The 14,860-nt window shown below is 38.1% G+C and overlaps 1 long non-coding RNA gene across 1 annotated transcript in view; it reads right to left on the reverse strand.

Annotated features, from left to right (window-relative positions):
• The window catches only part of LOC117064826, a 99,049-nt gene that overhangs the window by 61,449 nt on the left and 22,740 nt on the right, over positions 1-14,860 (reverse strand). The window contains exon 2 of the long non-coding RNA XR_004429703.1: positions 9,462-9,559. This is a non-coding gene — a long non-coding RNA (uncharacterized LOC117064826). The remainder of the gene's footprint in view (positions 1-9,461; positions 9,560-14,860) is intronic.

Consider the following 14,860-nt stretch of genomic DNA (forward strand, 5'->3'; position numbering starts at 1 on the left):
TCAATGATAGACTGGATTAAGAAAATGTGGCACATATACACCATGGAATACTATGCTGCCATAAAAAAGAATGAGTTCATGTCCTTTGCAGGGACATGGATGAAGCTGGAACCCACCATTCTCAGCAAAGTAATGCAGAAACAGAAAACCAAATACTACATGTTTTTCACTCATAAGTGGGAGTTGAACAATGAGAACACATGGACACAGGGAGGGGAACATGACACACCAGGGCAACCTAGATGATGGGTTGATGGGTGCAGCAAACCACCATGGCTCGTGTACACCTATGTGACAAACCTGCATGTTCTACACATGTATCCCAGAACTTAAAGTAAAATATTTTAAAAAGCATAAACATCATTGAACAACAAACAAATAAAATAAATAAAATCATTTGATGAGATTTCATTATGTATAAGGAAAGGAATTTCCCAAATAAAGTTTTGTTGTTTACTTAAAAAAAAAAAAAAAATAGCCCCTAGGGCTTTTAATTTTGAATGTCTTTGCCTATGCACTGGACTGCAATTTTTGAGCCACTGTTGATGCAAGCTGCAATCACCTCGACCCTTTGTCTCATTCAATGGTGTGGCCCACATGTTCCATGTTTTCAGCCCATTTGATAGCATATTTAACATGAGAGCATTTGTGCTGGACAATAAATATGCTTTAATTGCCTTGGCTGGCCAGCAGGATTATTATTTGTGATTGGAATAGATTGCTATGGAAAATTGCTGGTTGAGGAAAGAAAGAAAGGGTTTCCAGAATTTCATTTTGTTTTTTCTTTTATTTGTCTTTAGTTACTTTACTATGACTTTAGTTTTTTTGCTCAGGTTCCGTGGTTTCATTGTTTTTCCTTGTGTTTCTCTTTGTACATCCTAGGAAGAGATTAATCAGCAATATTGTTCTTTGTTATTTATCTTAGCTGGATGAGTTTTGGTCACCAAGTCTTAAAGTTAGGTGACTTTCTTGTTCTCTAGAGAGAATGAGAAAAAATTAGAAATGCCTTATACATGGGGAATTGATTAAGTTCATATTTTTCCCACACTGGAAAGACTCATAGTCATGATATGAGTCAGACACAGCTGGGAACATTTCATCTACTTACAGTGAGCTGTTCTATGCTTGAGAAAGGTGATAGACTGATAGGGCAGGAGAGAGAAGTGTTGGATTTATTCTGGTGTTTAGAAATTTTTTCCATAAGGGCATGTCTTGGACAACCAACTCACTTTTGCATGGCCGTTAGGCATAGTTGTCAGGGAGGGGCTCTTGTTTTTGTCTCTGCTGGGTACATAAGACAAATGATTTTTGAACTCAATAGAATTGAAATATTCAGGATAGATTCTAGCCTATAGATAGTTGATATAGAACCAAATACTGCCAAAGTGTTTCTCTCATATGTATGGCATAGGCCAGAGTTGAGTTACAATGAAGACATGAGGCATATAGTTTGCATGGTTGTTTTTCTAAAATAGTAGGAATTCATTTCAGTGAGACTTGGCTAGCATTTATCCAGCACACTGCAGTCTATTTTCTCCACAGCTGTTCGCTGCCATACATTTCTGATCCAAAATACAAAGCTGTCCAAAAATGTGGAACACGTTGACCTGATCTTTCCACCAGGGAAATAGCATTACAGGAAAGATGAAATTACTAGAATGAGGCTTTTGTGGGAAATTAAATATGTCTGAATTTATCAGGAAGATCAGTTTCCTACCTCTTTCAACAGCAATTTTTTTATTATTCAAAAATTGGGACTAACAAATGGATTTTCTAACAAATATAATATTGATATTCAAAGAATTTAATATGGTTCTTGGAAACTGAGGTGGCAGCAATGATTGGATTAGAAATTATGAGTAATGTGAGTGAGGTTTACAGGTATGGAATATAACTTGTGAACTTGCTAACTGGTAGTAAATGGGGCAGAGAAGTCTAGGAGTCTCAGTAACTCAGAGGAAGACATTTGTAAGATTGAGGAGAAATATGTTTAATTACTTTCTAATGTACAAGATAACTAAAATATGCTTTCAAATATTGCTTGCGAAGATGTCCTACTTTATGTATAACAATAATTTAAAATCGCTGCATTCATGTGCCATTCTGAAGAGCACTCACCTCTTAGAAGGAGGAGGAGTGTAATATTAATTAATAGGCTAATGTTTATAGGTATTTGAACCTCTATAGATACCACGTGAATGATTTCTCTCTGTAATTATGTTTTTGTATCTGTAAAGAACAGATTACATTACCTCATAGATTTGTTGTGATAATTTAATAACATTTAAGACAGTTATCATTAGCATAATTCCTTGCACTTCCAATAAGCTCTCAAAAAATGATATCTATTATAATTGCATAATATAATTTATATGTAAATGTAAAAACATAAACCCTTTTTCAAAGTCAATAAATAACCCTCCCTCCTTATATAATGCAATTGAATATTACCCATTATTTATTATGTAACATTTCTTATTAACAATACTAAGATAGATAATTAGTTCAGTTCTTAATTGAAAGGTCATTGAATCTGAATTAATAAAATCTGAATCAAAAAGCTTTTTCTCTAGCAGGTTTAGTATGTAGGATCTCCAAACACAATGTTTGACTTAAGAAAGCATTTTGAAGTAGCTACTGTGTGTAGACACCTATGAGATATTGTGGAGGAGTGGATGCAAAAATAAGGACTTCTATAGTTACACATTATTTCTTTGAATTTATACCTTTAAAATGTCAAAGCTATTTTTGTTAAGAATGTGAAAAGTATAAACTGTGATTCGGAATCTGACAAATAGCCATTGTCCTAGGAGAGTTAAAACTCAATAACTGAATTATGCTATAGAAAAATATTGGAATAGTAGTGAGGAGACTAGTATATTCTTATTTTTATTATAGATAAGAATTATATTTTTTTGGTTGATTGGTTTTGGTTTCCCAGTTGGTGGACTACAAAACTGGAAGAAGCAGAGACAATTTTGGAGGAAGACGTGGCTGCTCTTGTAACAATAACATAGACGTGATCATCTCCTAGCAGTGTTCCTGATTGGCCTAATTCTGCCCAAATGAGAAGGCCTAATTAGGTAGGGGTGGGCCTGGGCCCAAAAGGAATTTATTCTTTGTTGGGGAAGAAGAGTAAAGAGGAAATTCAGTGCCCTCTACACAGGTGTCGGCCTCTTAAAAAGAGGCCCTGATTGAGGCTGTACTGAGGGGCGTCCCTAGGCTTTCTTTACATGTGACTCTACTAGAAAGAATGAGAGTAGGAAGGGAGGAAATGACCAATCCCATGTGACAAATGAGAAAGAGTTTTCAGGGGATTATCTTTTACTGTGGCCTGAGAAACAAATGCATCATATATAAAATTTAAAACTTTGTATTTTCTGGTTTTGTTATTCAGATCAAACAAGATTTAACATGAAAGGCTTTAAAATGAAAATCTTCATACTTGTATAGATTAATGTTGTGAAGAGCTTCAGTGTAGGGCCCACACTTAACTCCAAACATTTGCCATTTGTGATGTTGGCAGTACTTTGTTAAGGTTCATTTGAGGATCTTGTTTTTTGGGAGCAGCTGGTGGCATAAATTCTATGCCCATTTTTTTTTTTTTTTTTTTGAGAAAGAAACTAAAGCAAAAATAAAATTGAATTAACTTGACAAAATCTCACCAATGGATGATTAGCAGAATTGGCAACTCCACCTTATTAGATTAGCCTGCTCACTAGCTTGTTCAAATTTATTTTCTTATGTGTGTGTGTGTGTGTGTGTGTGATCAAAATCTCTTTGGAGAGTCTCCTCTTTTCTACTCTTAGTCCGTTTGTCTCAGGTAGGGCTCACATGACTCCGTAGCTCCAGGAATGGCAATGTGTCCTGGGTCTGCTTACTGTGTATACAACTTGTCTTTGGTTACAGTGATTGGTTAGGTTTGGGCACAAGATCCAAGGTGAGCCAATCTACAGTTAATGTAAGAAAGTTGCTGATGCTGTCTAAATGAGCTTGCTAAATTGGTGATCATCTTTTCCATCTTTTTTGCAAAGGCTCTGATTGAGAATGAAGCAGATACTGAGGAAAACAGGGCTGTGAAATAGAGAGAGACATAGTGTCCTAATGATATCATGTAAGATCCTGGATCCAACTATCCTGAAGCCAGATTCAGTTCTTACATTCCTAGTTCTCTGTGTCAACAATTTCATTTTTGTGGTTAATTTATTTTGAGAGTACAGTATGTCACTTTCAACAAAACAAACCCTTGTTTTCTTTCCTCTCTTCTTCTGTTTCTTCTTTTTCATTTTTCTTCTTTTTCCTTTTTATCCTTTCTGCTCTTCCTTTCTCCCGTTACTTTAAAAGTTCTTAATAAGAAACTATAGCAAATAGGATCAACTCATATGCAACCTTGAAAACTAGGATAAAAGCATTAGACTTTATCATTTATACCCTAATTTTTTAAATTTTGGAAATAGTATGATAAGAGTTAGGATGATAACAAATGTGTAATAAACTTTAAAGAATGAAGAGAGGATGTGAAGAGCAGTTAGGGTGTTGTCCAAACCTTCAAGAAAGAGTTGTTACCTTAGAATGTTAATCAGTTAGAAGTAGAGATGTAGGGACAGGTAAAAATAATAATAGTCTTTAAGAGAAGCATATGTAGATATTGTTAACTAATCAAATATGAGGGATAAAGGAGAGGTGAAGATGATTCTGAGGTTTTAAGTACATATGACTAAAATACAGATGGAACAAAACTTTATTATCAATGGAGAAATGAGGGGGATGAGCTAACTGAAGTCTGCAGGGGACTGTAGGTTAGGTTAAGTTGTGTTCTTGCTGCGTCTGAGTAGGGGCTCAAAGAAGTAGGTTTGTAACTCAGAGACATCATTGCTGAAAATATCAATCTGGAAGTCATCCTAATCAAAGTGATCTTTGATACTGTGGGCCAGAATTGAGTCAAGAGAAGCAATCAAGTTAACAGATATTCAAGAATTTAGCTGTGAGAAACAAATACAATTGGAAAGAGAAGAAGGCTGGTTGTGATGGCCCATGCCTGTAATTCCAGCACTTTGGGAGGCCAAAGCTGCAGATTGCTTGAGCTCAGGAGTTCAAGACCACCCTGGGCAACATGGCAAGACCTCATGTCTACAAAAAGTACAAAAATTATTCATGCATGGTGGTACATGCCTGTGGTCCCAGCTACCTGGGAGTCTGAGGTGGAGGGATTGCCTGAGCCCAGGAGGTTGAGGCTGCAGCAAGCCAAGATTACACCACTGCACTCTAACTTGAGTGACAGAGCAAAACCCTTGTCTCAAAAAAGAAAAAAATTGAGGAAGAACAAAGAGGAATGAGAAAATAGGTACAGGAGAGAGGTGTCAAAGTTCAAAAAGTAGGAAGAAACCTAACAATTGTACCGATAAACCAAGGAAGATTTAAATTTCAAAACAAAAATTGGTGGTCTCAAATGTTACGGCAATAAAAGAGAATGTCATCTAGGAATCCCTCATCCAATATACTAAGAAGACTTTTGCAAATCTTCATAAATAAGACTTCACTGATATCTCATCAAAACAAAGTCTAGGTAGAATAGAATGAAACATAAACAAATTAAAAAACTAGGGGACAAATTTGAATATTCATCAGCTCTCCCAATAGAAGAAACATTTCTAAACTTTGAAGTGATAGAAAAACCCATAAAAGGAAAGCTCATTAGATTTGATCACATAAAAATCACAATTTTCTTGAATGCAAAAAAACATAAGTTGCTGAACAGAGTCTATGCAGCAAAATATGACCAGGAGTTTGTCAGTTTTATAAAGAGCTAATGGGAAAAATCCAAAGAAACAATTCACCAAACCAAAAATTAAGTATGACTTATTTACTTGTTTCCTCTACTATATCCTCCAGTTAGACTCTAAGCTCCATGAGGGCAGAGCCTACGCTTTTGCTGTTTACTACTGCAAATCCAGCACTTAACCTGTTGAGGTAGGGGTATTTCCTCAGACAGACATGCAAAAAGGGGCATAGCTTCGGCATGAAAATGAATTCAGATCTGTTTGCACTGGCTTGGCAGTGCAGTGGGACATCGAAGTTGAGATTTCAGTGCCCGTGTATAATATAAAGTTCTGGAGCTCAGGGTAGAAGTTCAAGCTAGAGATATAGGTTTAAGAGTAATCATTTGGTTTGTAATTGATGACATGGGCTCTTCATCACCCAGAGGAACGTGTGTAGAATGAGAAAGGGCTGGGGAGGGAATGCCAAGGAAGCCCAGCATTTAAGAGCAAGACAGAGAAGGCAAGGAAAATCAAGGCGGTATGTTCCCATGAGAGTTCAGGCAAGAAGATGTATAGGGAGTTCAGTGTGTTTCACAAAAGGTAGCCTAACCGGCACCTGATGAATGCTCAAAAATGTTAGCTATTATTAATATGGAAGTGACTAATAACAGGCAGCTTTTTTCATATAATATTGAACTTGCCAGAGGACAGAGTGGAGATGCAAAAGAGGAGCCAGTTGTCAGAGCTGCCTAGAAAGCTGAAAATGGAAAAAAGAAAAGAGAACTACAGGAGACAGCAGTGATGAGATGGGAGCTGCATACATACAGGAGATCAAAGGGAAGAAAGGGGAGAGGATAACACTTTTAACCCCATTTATTGAGTGCTGCCTAGTGCCAGGTACTGTTCTTAGTGCTTTAACTGATTCAGTTTCAAAACAGCCTTACCATATAATTACTAGACTTAGTCACATTTTATGGTCAAGGAAACTGAGAAATGGATAGTTCCAGTAACTTGCCTAGCGTTGACTGTGACTATGAGATGAACACAGGATTTGACTTCAGGCATTCTGACTCTTGAGTCCATGTTCTTAATCTCTTTTATGTACAGCCTCTTAATTCTATGGGTAATGATAGTAAAATATTTTGACTAAATCTGGAGTATGAAAGTCTATTTTCAAGGCTTTTTTTAGTACCATTATCTGATGCTGTTTTTTTTTTAAAACTAGTGCTTTAGAAGTCTTTAAACAAGAATATCAACTTCTATATCATTTCAGATTTCTTTGCAATTATTTTGTACCCTGTCCCTGATTTTCAGTCTTGAGTCTCACTTGCTGCTATTTGATAGCACAAACTGCTTTGCAATGAATAAAAGACACCTGCAGTGTTGCAGATGTAGTTAGTATGATGCAGGCAAGACACCAGGAAGGGCAAAAGTGCCTATTTTAGGGACTGTTTTTAAGCTGAACCAGGGAACCGAAGCAATGACTGCATCACATGTGACCATGACTTTCACTTTTCTGATGGAAAGGCGACTCTCATGAGATTTTCTTAAGTGAGAAAATTCAGAATATGAATCATTTTTATTTTACTGTTTGGTGTCATTCTCAATAAAAATATTAAAAGATATAAACATTTTATGGTAAGCATCAGGATTGAAATTTTATTAACAAATAACAAATCCTCAGAAAAAATGTTTGCTAAGATGGTTACCATAAGAAAATATCTTTTGTAAAGCTAAGTTAATATAACTATTTTTATGACAATAAAATGATCTCATGGAATTGATCTTTGAGACAAGTACTCTTACCACAAAAGCAAAACAAAACAAAAATTAGTTTTGCTATCCTACAAAATGTTGTACTGAATTTACCAAAAATCTAATTCAAAGTTCACACACAGTATTAAAAATGCAGGCTACAAAGTAGTTAGGGTATTATTATGTTGCTATAACAGGTAGACATGTCTAGGAAGGAAGACATAGTTGTAAATAAGCTAGAATCTATTTAGAGGATAACAGAATGTAGATTTACATTACTTTGGTGGGATTCTGTTAGGCCAACCTCTAAATTGGTTGACCTAAAACAGATATGGCATGCTCTGGTCCAGAATCACCGAAGTTTTTAGTATCAATCCCATTCCTAGATGTCCTGTCTCAAATGCTAATATTAATAACAGGCTTGCATTCATCAATTGTAAAAGTGTTATGAGCAGAACTATGTTGTCCCCAAAATTTATATGTTAAAATCTTAACCCCCTAATACTTCAGAATGTGACTCTATTTGGAGACAGGCTGTTTACAGAGTGTGTGCAGTTTACTGCACAAACAGGACACAACAGGTACAAAGGAAAGACCATGTGAAGATGTGGAGAAGACAGCCATCTACAAGCCAATGAGAGAGGCATTAGAAGAAATCAATCCTGCTGACATCTTGATCTTGGAATTGTAGCCTCCAGAACTATAAGAAATAAATTTCTGTTGTGTAAGCCACTTAGTACTTTGTAATGGCAACTTGAGCAAACTAATACAAAAAGTTGTGATGTTGGACTTTCACTCAGGTGTTATACTCTAGATTATAACAAGATAATTAAATAGCCAGAAAATATGACTGATTAATAACTTCCCACATGATCTTCATCAATTTCTTCCTTTGCAATTGAATGCCTATTTACAATTGCTTTGTGGAAGAAAAGTTTGATGTCCATTTATTTCCTGGTAACCCAGAGATTTCTGGGATCCCATAGTTAAATTCTGTGGTCTCTCCAGCAATAACCTTAAAGCAAGAATCAGGGTTTGCTCCATGCCCCAAAAAGGGAATGTGTTTTATAAAACATAAATGTACTTTGTGGATTTTATTGAAGACTTATTGAAGACATTGTATGACATATACATACCCAGAAATCTCGACCTTGCCCTATGTGCCTCTCCCTTTGGCTGATTTTTAATCTGTATCCTTTCACTGTACTATAACCAAAAGTATAATGGTTTTGTTGTGTCCTCTGAGTCCTTCTAGTGAATTATGGGGCATGAATGTGGTCTCAGGGACCCTCAAACTTGCAGTGAGTACCAGAAGTGAGAGTGGCCTTGGGCAACTCCGAACTTGGATTAGGTTTCAGAAGTGAGGGTGGTCCGGGGTACTCCTAATCTTTGCACGAGGTCACCTGCCTCTCTCCTCTGTCTTCAGAGTTGGGGCCCATCCCTATAATTGTGACTCCCCTCCACTAGGACAGAGTAGGTGGGTGATGAGTGGTGTGTGGTAGAGAAAGCCATGCCTGCTTTAACTCTTCTCTCCAAAGTTTCTGCCAGTTGTAAGGGAGGGAAGATATGTGTCTACTGAATTCTCTTTCTATGGACCTGGAATGTGGGAGACAGACAGACACTTTGATTTCCTTGCCAATACGACTTCATGCCTGCTGTAGTTTGGGGTAGCAGAGAGAAGGTGGCAACTTCCTGGTTGTCTTCTGAACTGCACTTTGATAATCAGTAGGTAGAAAAGAGAGGGAACAATATTTCAAGAATTGTTTTTGTTTTATTTTATCTTTTATCCCTATCCTTAAACTATATTTTGTTTTTGGTATTTCATAGTCTTCTTTCAGGTAAGGGTATATTAGGCATCTTTATTTATCACAAAAGGCTATCACAGTGTTTCCCTTTATATAAGGAGTAAATTTACCTTGAAGGAGTAGTTTCGTTTTGACAACTTACTGTGCTATTCTTGTAGAGTGGCTAGCAATGGTAATTTTTCTTTGAATGCAGTAATTCAGATTTGGATGTACAGTTGATTCTTCTTATTCACTGTAAATCTGTGAACTTTCTATGAACACCAAGTTAATTGAACATTGAATGATTGCTCCCAGAGGAAATAGTCAGATTCCTATAAGCCTCTGATAACAGTATTTTTGTCAACTGATCAAAACATAACCTTGTCTTATATATGTTTCTTTTTAAAGACACCTTGTATAATATGTATCACTGATTCATTAACTTTGGGCTCATGGCCAACAGCATGAATGAAGCTTATCCATTTTCTCCATAAGGCACATTGTAGCCCTCTTGTGCTCAGGAACACTAGATAGAGTTTCTGTATTACACTTGCAAAATCACCAACAAAAAGCACAAAAATTCAAATAACATGGTGCTAAATAGATCGTGAAAATAACACTTGTTTACAGTAAGAGAGCTGAAACAAAGAGGTAGAATGTTGCCTTGTTTGACCTCAGCTGCAAACTTGCACATGAGGCAATTTGAGTTTTTTTGCCACACTGTGCTAATGACCACTAATGATCACAGACGTGCTGCAAATATTGATTTCAGGGTTACAAATAAATTTTAGTGAGTAGGCAAATTCACAAATATGGAATCTACAAATAATGAGGATTTCCCAGACTGTAACATCTGGGAAAAATGCTGATTGCTCTAAAATATCTTTAAAAGGGAAATTGATGCTTTGGTTATGATGTCCTGGCTCTGCCAGAAATGATAGCTCCTTGTATTTTTCCTACTCCATCATTCCAGAGGAGACAGGATCAGAATCTCTGCCCCTTGAGCCTACTTTGTGCATCAGATGTTTGCTATGAGAAGTAATGAGTCTTTGTAAAGGAGTTTGGGTCATTTGCTAGGAGGTGTTCCATGCTGAAAGATGTGAGGATCCATGGACTCTTTGCCAGGAATAAAAGTAGTCATAGGGAGAGGGTAGAAAAGGAAGGAAGACCAAGAGCAAGGGGGAGGGTAGTTTCTAGGCATGACTAACAACAACAAAATCTATCTGTGAGTCTATCCTAGCTAGGTTATGAGTAAGATACTAAGTAAGATCAGAGTCTCTCTAGTATCAATGGACTGATCCAGGTTGCTTTTCCAGCTATTACAAGCCATAATGGCAGGGTTATATTCTTTTCATCCAGTAAGAAAACTACTTTGTTTGTTCTAAAGATGTCATTATCTATCTTAAATACTTGTCAAAAGGTTTTGAGAGTGTTGTTAGAGTTCGGGGTGATCTCTGAGCTGATGACTGCAGTATACTAAGCTGTTGATCAAGAACAATAGTAGTGGTAGCTAGTATTCACCAGCTTTTTAAGCCCTAAGTTCTGTTCCAAGTACTTTACACGTGTGAAGGCATTTAAGCTTTACAATAGGCCTTTGAGGTTGGAAATAATATCATCCCCAATATGTGGCATAGGTTTGGTAACTTGTTCTAGAGGTCACACATATAGTAAGTGACTGATTTGAAATGCAAACTAGGCCGTGTCATCTGCCTACAGAGTCCATACTCTGATACCATTAACCATTACACCATACTGCTTTTTCTCAAGGAGAAAATGAATCTTGAAATTTTAGTTTAAGTTCCACTTGCCTGGATGCAAAGATTGATTTTAAATTGAGTAGCATACTCTTACCGTGAAATAAAATAAAAATAGGATGCAATTATTGACAATAACTTCCCATACTATAAATCTGGATAATTTTGGCTTACAAAATGTTTATCTAAATAGTGTTCAGTAATTTGGTGATCCACCTGATGACTTTATTAAAGATATAGGATAACTGGGAAAGGAAAGTAAGAATCAGCCTTTGTATAACAGAAACAAACTATGAGTGAGGGAATGGAGCGCCCAGAGAGGAATGCAGCAGGGGACAGAAGTCCAGTGCCCTGGGTGAGCATGGCCAGGAAGAATGTGTTACTACAAGAACTCATAGACCAAAGCCAGAGTCACTGGTAATCCTAGAAGGACTGGATGGACACAGGGCCAGAGGAAACCCTGAGGGAAAGCTGAGCCAGAATGGAGTCAAGGCAGAGAGGCAGACACTAAGGTTAGATTACAAGAGCAAGACAGAGCAGCCAGAAATGGGTGCAAACATCAGCACAAGGAGAATTTGGGGAGGACTAAGAAGTCAAGAGCAGGCATAAGTTGGAGGTCAGCTTTGGCCAACCTAAGTTTGAATCAGGTGACCTGGTAAATTGGAGTCATGGACTGTTGGGTCCAGTGCCCTGTGAGATTATGTGGGTGAGAGGCTGCTGCCCTCTCAAATCATGAGTTACCTGGTGGGACAGGAAGAGGGAAGGATCTGGTACAAAGATGAGAAGTAGAGAAGCCTGGAAAAGTACCCTTTAAAGGAGTTCAAAGGAGTTGGGGACTTGGGGCAGATTCTTCCTCTGGGGATAATAGATGGGTCCTTTCTACCTGAAGGTTCTAGTTTTATGTACATAAAACATAAAATATGTGTTTTATACTTTAACCAAGATTGTGTCTCTTCAAAGTTTGTTGCTCTGTCGGAAGGGAGGATGTTAATTCTCCTTTTCTCTGCATGCAGTTAGATAGCAGCAAGTTTCAGGGAAGAGAGGAAGTAAGTGTTGAGAGCTGTATATAGAAAATTAGTATTTGAAAAATACAACAGGAATAATCTTTACCCCATACTTGGAAAGAGACCATTAAAAAGCATTCAAAAGGCTTGAACAATTCAAGTTTGATTTGTCCATTTAGTGAATCATGCTTGAACACTACGTGCAGGATTCTGCTAATCTTGGAAGTTACTCTAGTGAGAAAGACGGATATGACCCCTGGACTCTAGGGGGTTACACTTATCTGCTACACTTTCTCAGTAAAGTCCAGTTTTTGCTTTTGGCATCATTTAAAACTGAAAACCTCAGAATGTACTAAAGTTTAACTCTTAAGCTCTTCTCTGATTATGTTGTGAATTATTTATTAGGTAAGATCCCTCTTCTTTTAAGGCGAAAGGTGCTGTTCTCCTGAAGGGAGTGGTCATTCCTATTGTCAATTGTAAAGAAATTAATCGGCCGGGCGCGGTGGCTCAAGCCTGTAATCCCAGCACTTTGGGAGGCCGAGACGGGTGGATCACGAGGTCAGGAGATCGAGACCATCCTGGCTAACACAGTGAAACCCCGTCTCTACTAAAAATACAAAAAAACTAGCCGGGCGAGGTGGCGGGCGCCTGTAGTCCCAGCTTCTCGGGAGGCTGAGGCAGGAGAATGGCGCGAACCCGGGAGGCGGAGCTTGCAGTGAGCTGAGATCCGGCCACTGCACTCCAGTCCGGGCGACAGAGCGAGACTCCGCCTCAAAAAAAAAAAAAAAAAAAAAAAAAAAAAAAAAAAAAAAAAAAGAAATTAATCCCAGGGCAGGAAATGGAGTCAGGGAGGTAGATGCTGGACCATAGTGAAGGAGAAATACTTCTCTGGGGGCCTTAGGAGAACCCACTGTCCAAGGGCACAGAGTCAAAAGCACTTCCATGAGTGAGAATAATTCGGTTCCTGCCCATGAACATAGCACCTTGTGTTAGAGAAACACCTAGATAGCCTAGATGCCCACTCAGAAAGTAGGCATTATTAGTAGAGTTTTAACTAATTTTCTTTGCTGTGTTACAGTTACTTTTCTGTGCACCTTTAGTAAAAAGAAATCGTCAAGTTCCCACTTGGTTTCTGTTCTCTCTGTAGGAAATCAAGGGGATTGTAGTCATGCATTTGGGACAACTGTGTGGGCAGAGTGGCGACAGCCTCTGTACAGGGTTGAATACTGTTCCACTAAAATACATGTCCTCAGAATCTCAGAATGTTAATTATCTGGAAATAGGGTTGTTGCAGATGTAAATATTTAAGGTGAAGTCATACTGGGATAGGATGGGCCCTGTATTCGTCCATTCTTACACTGCTATTAAGATACTACCTGAGACTGGATAATTTATAAACAAAAGAGGTTTAATTGACTCATAATTCCACATGGCTGGATAGGTCTCAGGAAACTGACAATTATTGTGGAAGGTGAAGGGGAAGCAAGGCACGTCCTACATAGCAGCAGGAGAGAGAGTGTATGAAGGAGAACTGTCACACACTTATAAAACCATCAGATCTTGTGAGAACTCACTGTCATGAGAACAGCATGAGGGAAACTGCCCCCATAATCCCGCCACCTCCCACCAGGTCTCTCCCTCAACACGAGATTATGGGAATTACCATTCCAGATGTGATTTGGGTGGCAACACAGAGCCAAACCATATCATGCCCTTAATCTGATATGATCAATGTCCTTATAAGAAGAGGAAAAAAACCACACAGAAACAAAGACACAGGGGAGAACACCATGGGAAGATAAAGGCAGAGATGAGAATGACTCGCCTCTAAGCCATGGGGCACTGAGGATCCCAGCAACCATAAGAAGCTAGGATGAGGCAAGGAAGCATTCCCTCCTAGAGCCTTCAGAAAGAGTATGGCCTGGTAACATCTCAATTTTGGACTTCTGGCCTCTAAAACTATGGGAGAATAAATTTCTGTTGTTTAAAGCCACTCGGTTCGTAGTCCTTTGTCATGGCAGCCCTAGCAAACTAGTACAGCCTCCTATCCAAGTGTGGTACTAAAGCCTGAGGCACACCATTAAAATGATAGAAAGGGGATGGTATTCCTTTATTCTAAGATGTACATTTTATGTTTCTGCAAGAGGAGTGGACATTACAATTTTACTCTATATTTTAATGTGATTGTTGCGGGGATAATTTTATCCCAAACCAGTTATGCCCTTATTTTTCTCTATATTCAAACTTAATTTTTATTTTATTCTTATTGGAAAAGTGGAAACTTGATCAAGCTGCCTTTATATCTGCCTTCTCCCTGGAGTTATAACTAAATTTCAAAGTACCTGTGTAGTAAGTGCCATGGTATGGAAGGGAGTAAGACTTCATATGTTCTTTGTTCTGCAGCATGTCTCCCTGCAGGGGTACATCCTCCCCTCTAGTCTTCAGTCTACTTGGTCTCTGTTGTTCAAGGCTTAGATTTCCTTGTTTCTTTGTGCCTGGCCATTCAGGTCCATTGGTCCTCTCTGCTAAGTCCAAGCCATGCTGGGGTAAATTGATCTCTGGGATATTGTATAAGGTCCTAGCTGCCTACATTCAGTAAACAACTGTTCTCTGAGCTCATGAATTGGCTGCAAAAGTTCATTTTTCTGCTTTCCATTGTCACCTCCCTCCCATGTGATCATGAGCCCAGCTTGACTGTTCTGAGTGCATTGTATCAAAGGAGACAGTGGGGAAATATTGGAGGGAAATTATCAGTTTTCAAAAATACTGTACATCTACATTTCTTATCCAGAAAAATAATTACT

Source organism: Trachypithecus francoisi, unplaced genomic scaffold, assembly GCF_009764315.1.
Source record: "Trachypithecus francoisi isolate TF-2019V2 unplaced genomic scaffold, Tfra_2.0 Lachesis_group2, whole genome shotgun sequence".
Classification (NCBI taxonomy): Eukaryota; Metazoa; Chordata; class Mammalia; order Primates; family Cercopithecidae; genus Trachypithecus; species Trachypithecus francoisi.